The sequence below is a fragment of the Pelobates fuscus genome, chromosome 13 (assembly GCF_036172605.1).
Source record: "Pelobates fuscus isolate aPelFus1 chromosome 13, aPelFus1.pri, whole genome shotgun sequence".
Lineage (NCBI taxonomy): Eukaryota > Metazoa > Chordata > Amphibia > Anura > Pelobatidae > Pelobates > Pelobates fuscus.
Window position 1 is genome coordinate 16954131 of NC_086329.1, and position 7398 is coordinate 16961528.

The window sequence follows — 7398 nt, forward strand, 5'->3', positions numbered from 1 at the left end:
CCAAAACCACTTCATCTTAATGAAGTGGTTTTGGTACTCAGACCCTCTTGACTGGCAATGTAAAATAATGCTCTTCCCAAGGAAATGGTAATGTCAGACGGCCATTAAAGACATTGCCTTATTGAAGACTTTCGATTTTCATGGTGGTTGGTTCATGAGGCTGAATTCATCCAATGCTTGTCATAGAGAAGCACCGGACTTGGTGTGTCTCTGTGAGAAGTATTGGATTGGCAAAGTGCAGGGAGGCATAAAAAAAAAAAAAAAACGAGATACAGGTGAATCAAAATTGAAAAATTTACAAGAAATTGTTCAATTTAAAAAAAAAAATAAACAAGAAATTGTTCAATTAAAAAAAAAAAAGATAGGGGTGAATCAAAATTAAAAAAACAAACAAGAAATTGTTCAATTAAAAAAAACACATTTTAAAATAAATTACAAAAAATAAAAAGATATTATATATAATCATTTTTTTTTACTTTACAGGTTTTATTTAACTTCACAGATAGAAATGTAATGCATGTACCCAAATAGAAATGTTACATTTCTACCATTCTAACAAAGGAATACAACCTTAATAGAGAGAAACACATTCACACTTTTTATTGATTGATTTATTTAGAAAATAGATGGCAGATAAGCACAGGAAAAAAAAAATACAAACTATACAGAATATATACATTTGGGGTTTATTCACTGAACAGCAAGTGGTACGGAAACATTCGACTTCCAAACTTAAAGCAGAATTGGAAGGGAAAAAAATCTTTAGTTCATCTAAGATGGATTTTTCCCCCCAATTCTACTTTATAGTCTGAACTTGGTTTAGTAAAAAAAAATGGAAAATCTGCAAAAAAAAAAAAGCCAAATTTGAAACATTCTTCAACTATTTTAAACTACTAAACATTCTAACAACTATTTTAGCCTAAATCGTAGTTCATCACAAATGATTAAATGTGGTTGGCTGGGAAATTAGTTAATACTCTCTTGCCTGTCTTCAAACTTGTTCATTGCCAGGCACGTAGCCTTGAAAGGGGTTAAACTATTGCTAATTAATCATAACTAGGCAAGGTGTGTATTATAAAAACAGTCTATAATCACCAGAGAACACTGATGTGTATTTACTAGCTGGTAATTGTGAGGAGTTGACAAGCAGACTTTTTTTGCAAAATTTGTAGCTGAGCCAGGAATTCTCCAAAAAAAGTTAATTTTCCATCTCATCGATTTAGGTCTAAAACTGAAAATCCTCTGATCATTTCCAAATTTGGTGAATAGCTTTAATCCAAATATTATACTAAAATAGCCAAACCAGGAACATTCATCAATTGCAAAATTTTCCCAGCTATGTCTATTGGTCTAAAACAGGGGTGCTCAACAGGTAGTTCCCCAGATGTTTCATGATGCTTTGTCATTCTAAAAGCAGTCTAAAGAAATGCAAAGCATCATGGTAGTTGCAGTTCTACAGCATCTGGGGATCTACCTTTTGGGCACCCCTGTTCTAGAATCTTAAATCCAGTTGTCAATTCTTCACAATTCCTATTGGGGTAAAAAAAAAAAAAAAATTTAAATTAGATTTCCTCTTCCTAAATCAGTTTTAGTAAAAGGAAATTGCAACTTATATATGTGAAAGGATCGCACTGAATGTTAACCCATTGTGCTGCCAGAATATTCTGCCGAAACGCGGAATCCTGACAGCAAACGGGCTAAACGATCCACAGTAGCCATGCACCATCTTGGCAAATAAACAGTTAATATAGTGAGCTCCAGATATTCGGAGGAAAATGTCCCTGGTGGCTTCTAATCCTTCCAGGCAGCGAGGACGAGTGAAGTGCCCGCTGTATTCCAATCATGGCTTTTCCCTGAAGAGCGTGTCCTCCTGATCAAGTGGTCCTAAACATTTCACAATTTCGATAGAGAACTGTTGAACTGTTAAGAACCACTGCACCAGGCAGACGGAGAAATTGGTTTTATCCAAGAGTTAGGGAGGTGGCCAGCTCCACCCACACCGCAAGCTGGCCCAGCAACATTCGCAGCGCAGACACACCTAAAACAAAACAGATCATGTTAGTAATAAACACTGACTTTAATTACACCTTTGGAAAAAAAAAAAAACTATGAGCGTCTGCGTGCTTTCAGAGACACTGTCACTCCCAGTCAGTCTTAAGAAATCACTTGCTAGGAGTGAAGTACTCTGCGTGATTACATTACATTTCTGAGAATCCAAAGACCTGAGCGGCGTTTCATAAACAACCTGGGTTAACTAGTGAAATACCAGCACAACTGGCTCTGTACAGTAACACTGCCATGATACATAGTTTCCTCTATTTAACATTCTAGAGGTTTTCAAAGAAACTCAATTGTTGAAAGTTGGACAATGTGCGGTGCGAATTACAACTCTCATGACATTCAGACAGCCAATAACTTATTTAACATAAATAGTTTTGTGTTTCTACCTGAGGTTGAATACCTTCCCACCATGACCTTTATTTGAGTATCTGAATAACGAATTAACTCTATTCAGGAGGGGTGGGGGGGGTGTATGTGCTAAGTGCAACTTTGGTGCAGTTGTCATGGAAACCAATGGGATGTTCCTGCCAACTGCTCCACTTTTAGAACTTTTAGTATGTAAACTAAATACATTCAAGTAAAACACTGTGGATCACCAAATCTGAGTATCTAGTATGAATCAACGTCAGAAAAGACCTGTAGGGTCTGCAAAACCCTTTTGGGGGATTGTATGCACAATCAGTACCTTTTGGGGGATTGTATGCACAATCAGTACCTTTTGGGGGATTGTATGCACAATCAGTACCTTTTGGGGGATTGTATGCACAATCAGTACCTTTTGGGGGATTGTATGCACAATCAGTAGCCTTTTGGGGGATTGTATGCACAATCAGTACCTTTTAAGGGATTGTATGCACAATCAGTACCTTTTGGGGGATTGTATGCACAATCAGTACCTTTTGGGGGATTGTATGCACAATCAGTACCTTTTGTGGGATTGTATGCACAATCTGTACCTTTTGTGGGATTGTATGCACAAATGAAGGTTATGCAAGTTGCAAACTGGAGAGAATTGACACATTTAATAGAAATGTTAGATCAAAATAGCCAAATTGGAAAAAATTTTACGGCCTTAAATTTGATTTCCCTTCTTATTTTTTTTTTTTCGCAGTCCACACATCGCTATTTCCTCAGTTCCCTAGACCAGAGATCTAATGTGAGCAATTGCATTAGTATTCTGAAACTGCTCCATACTGTACCTATAAAAAGGACCTGAATTAAACTGGTCTGTAGTCATGGGACAGATACTTTTTGTGAACAGGTGCAGCTGACACCATATTCATCATGTAGACATTGTTCGGCTGTGATAGCTACCTAGATACAGCTCCTGTGTACCGCAGCTGTTATTTTGTAACACAGGAACCTGCACAGGCAAACAGGGGTGAAATTCAAGCGTCAATAAGCTGGAGGTGACCTGGCCTGCAACTCCCCAAAAAAAAAAATATTTGCCAATACATTATTTTCGATTATTGGTGCTGAATTGACCATTGTTGCTTTTTGTGAGTTTTTAAACTTGCATTCAGGATAACTTTGCAGCTAATTTATCTGGACTCTATCGGTTATGGTAGCTATGGATACAACAAGTCAAGGTTATCCCTAGGTATTCCCAATCCAGAAAAACTTTCTCTACTCACCGACCCTCGGTGCCAAGCTGTTTCATTGTGCGCTCTGCTCTTCTGGAGTAAAATTCTCAGTGACAAGGGCACTCCTTATATACGCTAGTATCTGCTACCAAGCCATACCTAAACAATCAGTCAGGAATGCAAACCTCGCCTGACTTTACCTGTTTTTCTAGGTTCCTTTTTTTTTTTTCTTTCGGGGTGTTTAACAATCATTTTGAAGGCAGAGCCAAATGTCAGCAAACTAAAAACAATCGTGTCCCAAGCAGTCGGTGCACTTCCCTCTCTTCAATAAAAAAAATTGAAGAACAGGTTCTGAAGAAGCTGTAGGAGGCTTAAAATGGGAGTGAGCCACTCCACCTAGGTGGAACGCCATTAAATCCACGCAAAACGACTTGTGATTTTTTATTTTTTATTACTTTAATTATTATGCAAGCGAATAAATCTGCGAGAGTTCGTTTTTTCAATGGGTGCAATACAGTGGAGCGGGGTGCATGCCATTGCAACATTGCAGCAAATATGCGACTTCAGTCCATTTTTGTTTTTGTGGTTTTCTTTTCTTTGTGTGATCTCAAACTGGTTGGTTTCATTACCCAACGTAGTTTTTAAATAAATCTTCTCTAGGTCTTTATTTTAGACAGAGCGTGGTTGTCTTTGTACTATGGTCAATTTGTGTGCTAGTTATTTATTTATTTTTTATTTGTTTTTTTTTTTTTTAATATCAATTCCCAGGCCAAAAATTCTCTGAAAATTAAACAGAAAAGTGTTGGTAGTTTAATAAATTCCCCCCTTTCTCTTTCCCTTCTGCCTGGCTTTGTGTGTCTTGACGTACATTGTTTGACACTAAACGTTTTTCTAATATTGTATACATTTATACATTCTATTGAGGTTATTCTGCATAGTAATTGGCTTAGCATTTCACAGGCAATCTACGGAGTCCTTGTTATTGTGTTCATGTCATTGCTTGGACTTTCCAGCACAGGTTAAGGGTCATTGTGTGTTTCTACGTAACTAGGCAGGGGTTACAGTCTGTTGTGATCTGATAGACGCAGCCAGGGGATTCTTAATTACCTAGATCTCCCCTTCCTGTTTACTTGTGTTGTTCTACCTGGTTCCAGGGACTATCCACAGAAATTAGGGCAGTGGTGGCCAAAGTTGCCAGCTCTGATCAACTACATTTCCCATGATCCATCGGTCTTACACTAAGCTGAGTATGCTCTGTAGATGATTTGGGCTGTAGTAGCCTTAAAGCAGGGGTGGGGAACCTTTTGGCCCTCCAGATGGTTTGGAGTACATCTCCCTTGATGCTTTGCCAGCATTATGGCTGTAGGAGCATTATGAGAGATGTAGTCCAAAACATCTGGAGGGCCAAAGGATCCCCATCCCTGCCTTTGTCTTAACAAAGTGGTTATAGTGTCTGGAATCTCCTGGTGTCATCCTTACATTCAGTGTGAAATGTTTTTTCAATGTTTTAATGCTAAAAATGTTATTGGAAGCACATCCCCTCAGTGCTGCTTGAGGAAGCATTAGCCTCAATGGGTGACTGTGATAGGCTTAACACTGTCAGCTGACACTCTTAGCCAATAACAGCGTCCATTAATGGTATGAATTGGTATGGCTAGAAGGAAGTGTGTAATCTTTATCTTAGCCACACCTCCAGTGGGGGCTGGGTTGTGGGTGGCCAGGGACCCTTATTTAGTGTTAAATGAACACTCTAGTGTTGGGAATGCACACCTGTATTCCTAATGCTTTAATGTCTATGTCCCTAATTTTATTCAGGTTTCCCTCCCCCCACCATGTGCAACATAAATATTTAGTAAATAAAGGTTTTGCTTAACTTTTGAAGCGTTCAGAAACCAGCTTAGGATACTCAATTTCTGCATTGCCTTTCTGTATATATGTGTCTCCCTACAGCCTAGTTCTGATCTGTCTAGCTTCTGTCGTTACCAGTCTTCATGTTGGTTTGTAATAGGGGTTGTTTGTGTGGAGGTGATATATGCTGATTTGAGTTGTGTGTGGGGCTATGTGTGCATAATTAGAGTTGTAAATGTGTGGGGCCAAATGTGCATGATGGGATGTATGTGAGGGGGCTGAATGTATATGATGGACGGTATTTATGTATGTATGTGTGGAAGGCCAAAATCATACCTCCCAAATAATTGGAATGGATGGGCAGGCCTTCAAGGGAGCATTGTGGGTATATCTAAAAACCGCTTGTAAAAGCCACATTCTCTTTCCCAATCACAGACTTGCCAATGGAGCTCAATGAGAAGTTTTGGCAAGGCAGGTGCTCTGGGCAATTGCTGCCTCTTGGGCAAGTAACAGGACCACTTGTCTGATTGACAGCCAGGAGGGTGTAATTTATAAATGTGTCAATTTCTGTTAAAATCTATACAGTTTGTAAAATGACAGAGGAAATACTCTTCACACATAAAGCTAAAGTGCATTAGCGGTCTGGAGTGTCACATTAACCCCTGGGTCGGAACCCAATATGGTCAGCGATGATGGACACTCACACTAGAAAGTCTAAGATGATTTGCATAATTGGTTTTAAACTAATGCTGTGTTCGTTCATGCAGCTTTCACAAGTTCTGACCCTGATAGTTCTTGATAGTTGATGTTTTTGGTGATACCACATTTAGTGTAGTTGGATCCTTATTTTATCAGCTGACATGATGATGTAGTCTTCTGCAGCTGTAGTCCAACTCTTCAATGGCCAGCTTCCTGTGTGTTCGGAAATACTCTTCCACACCCCAACTTCGATTTAGTTTTTTGTGCCCTTTCTGTCAGTTGAAGGTCGACATTCTTCACTGACCAATTTTTTATAACAATCGATTTTCCTCTGTGTACTTTCCACCCTTTATAAATGTTCTTTATTTTGTTTATAACAACATTCTTTTTAGATGCTAGAAAATGTATTACAATCCGTCTATAGACCTATGGACCACAAACTGTCAATGAGAATGATTGGTCAAATAACGACTAAACGTTTTGATAACCGCATGTTTTTCTACATCCAGTATACTGAATGTTTGGTACATATCGCAGAGTATAACAAACTGTCCACCGAGTGAGTGTGTGTATGTATGCGTGCATTGCCATTTCAATTCGTTCCCTTAAATTTTATTAATTATAAATCTAATCTTTGGTGAAATAACTCGTGTTCTTGTCCGAAATGTGCTACAAAGTTGTACAAGTGGAGCAATCCCCAATGGAATGTTTTGACTTATTCTCTTGGTATCCATAGTGATTGCTCCATCTCTAGAAGTTTCACCAGCTTTCTCATCACAGATTAGAATGTAATATTTCACTTGTAAACAGAACCAGCCTCACTGTAAATTCACAGCAGACAATGGTATGGTGATCTCCTGCTGGGGATAAACTATTTATCTCATAAACCCCTGCTGGATAAAGGTATATGGGGTAAGATCAGACCCAACAGATCACTCCTGATTGGTGGAGCCACTTCCTGCTGTGCAAGTTTAGTAGTATTACCATCTATTACTAATGAGTAATTTTTTATTATTTTTATATTTTAGTGCATTATCTGAAAGGTGCATTTTAAATGAGTGGGGATTGGTTTTTCAATACGGTTTTCTTTTTGACCATCCACGTTGTAGTTTGAATAGGACCATACATAGTAGTACATAGTTACCTTTTGGTATTCCAAGTGCCCTACGTGTACCCCCCCTTGTATTTGCATGTTTGGCAACTCATT

At 38.5% G+C, this 7398-nt stretch overlaps 1 long non-coding RNA gene across 1 annotated transcript; it reads right to left on the bottom strand.

Moving 5' to 3' along the window:
- Window positions 1–1556: 1556 nt before the first annotated feature.
- Window positions 1557–3731, bottom strand: LOC134583141 (uncharacterized). Its single transcript, XR_010086305.1, has 2 exons — window positions 3696–3731; window positions 1557–2038 (listed from the first exon to the last, which is right to left on the bottom strand). It is a non-coding gene; the product is annotated as an uncharacterized LOC134583141 (long non-coding RNA).
- Window positions 3732–7398: the final 3667 nt, after the last annotated feature.